We start from the raw sequence: 1599 nt of genomic DNA on the forward strand, positions 1-1599 counted from the left end.
ATTGGATGTACTGCAGGAACATTATCTTTAAATTCGTATTCATTGGGACTGTAAAACCCTTCCCTTTTCATGCTGAAGACAAGGGGATACTCAACCTAATCAAGGTAATTCTTAGAATAACATACATGTCTTTGTCATTTAGTGTTGAAATAATTATGTTAAATTATAATGTATTCCATAAACCTTTGGTTCTCACCAATACTTGTGAAGTTAACTATGTAAAAAATATAACAACGTTGACATTTATTTTACTCTTTCAGAAATGATGGAAATTAAAAAGGAGATTCTGAGGACCACCCTTTGTGTTTTCTTTGTGGTGACAGTATCTTATTCAAAACCAGTAAGAATGCCCATGTTGTTTTTCCATAATATTTTTTCTTAGAAATCTGTCACTATTGCACTATAATGTGCACAATGACACAAAGTCAGTAAAAACAGACTGTGTAAAAAAAGTGTGCTTTGCTATGTTTCTACACTAAAATATGTATTTATATTTCTGAAAACAGGTCAGTCTGCATGGATTCCAGTTCAGAAACCTGATGGCTGACAGCCTGGAATCTTCTGAGTCTTCTGAGTCCAACGAGTCTTCTGAGAACATTGGCGTAGCACCACAGACAGCCAATGGTCAGCCAATGGTCACTGGCGCTGAGACTGCAATACCAGACACAGAGGAGGAGACCGATCCACAAGAAAGCGATGCTATACCCTCTGAAACAGCCTCAGAGGTTGATGATGCTTTGATCGCTTCACAAACTGCACTTGGAACTGAAGCCTCATCGGCAGACTCACTAAATGGGACAGAAACTGAGACTACCTCACAACATCCAGCCATAATCACAGTGACTGATTCTCCCAGTCTGACTTCTGATGTCATAACCCATATAAGGTCTATGCTAACGACGGCTCTTCCATCAATCATTGACACAGCTACAATCCAAGAATTCCATGTGGGCACAACTTTTCCCCCGAGCCCATACCCCATACCCATTATGGAGCAGCCAACAACTCCACCCGTCTCCTCAGTACTAGGCCTAACTCCCCAGCAGCCAGTTCCATTGGAAACCACTGATGACATATCTGCTGTGCCAGGTTGTTTTACTGTAGTTTACATAACTAACCCTCAGCCAGTTCCTGCTAGAGGCGATAACATTTAAAGCTGAGAGGAAACTAGAATATCTTTGATTAAAGCTGGAATCCGAAGTAGAGGGAAACAGCGCCACTGGCCACGGTTGTTATTGTTTTTGTTGCCGAGCTTAGGAGCGTCGTCGCGCAGGATGGTAAAAATGTTTGCATGTATTGCCGTGTAATGATGTCCAATGCGGAAAAAATTGTATTCTTTGTTAGCAGTAACTTCTTTGTTGTTGTAATGTTGCAACGGACATGTCTGTTTCACCATTAAGGATTCTAGCTTTAAAGGTCAAATGCAGCCATTTTTATCTCAATATCAAATCATTTCTGGGTAACAATTAAGTACTTTACTGTCATTGCTATGAATTAAAATGGTCAAAATTGAAAAGTCACTTACACATCCTTGTTGCAGTTTAATGAGATGAAAGCTCTGACGAAGGCCTTGAGGCCGATACGTAAACCTTAATAAAG

General features: G+C 40.1%; 1 long non-coding RNA gene across 1 annotated transcript; it reads left to right on the plus strand.

Moving 5' to 3' along the window:
* On the plus strand, positions 1-1599 carry LOC139412045 (uncharacterized). Its single transcript, XR_011634661.1, has 3 exons — positions 1-104; positions 261-340; positions 507-1599. It is a non-coding gene; the product is annotated as an uncharacterized lncRNA (long non-coding RNA).

This window comes from Oncorhynchus clarkii, chromosome 6 (assembly GCF_045791955.1).
Source record: "Oncorhynchus clarkii lewisi isolate Uvic-CL-2024 chromosome 6, UVic_Ocla_1.0, whole genome shotgun sequence".
Taxonomy (NCBI): domain Eukaryota; kingdom Metazoa; phylum Chordata; class Actinopteri; order Salmoniformes; family Salmonidae; genus Oncorhynchus; species Oncorhynchus clarkii.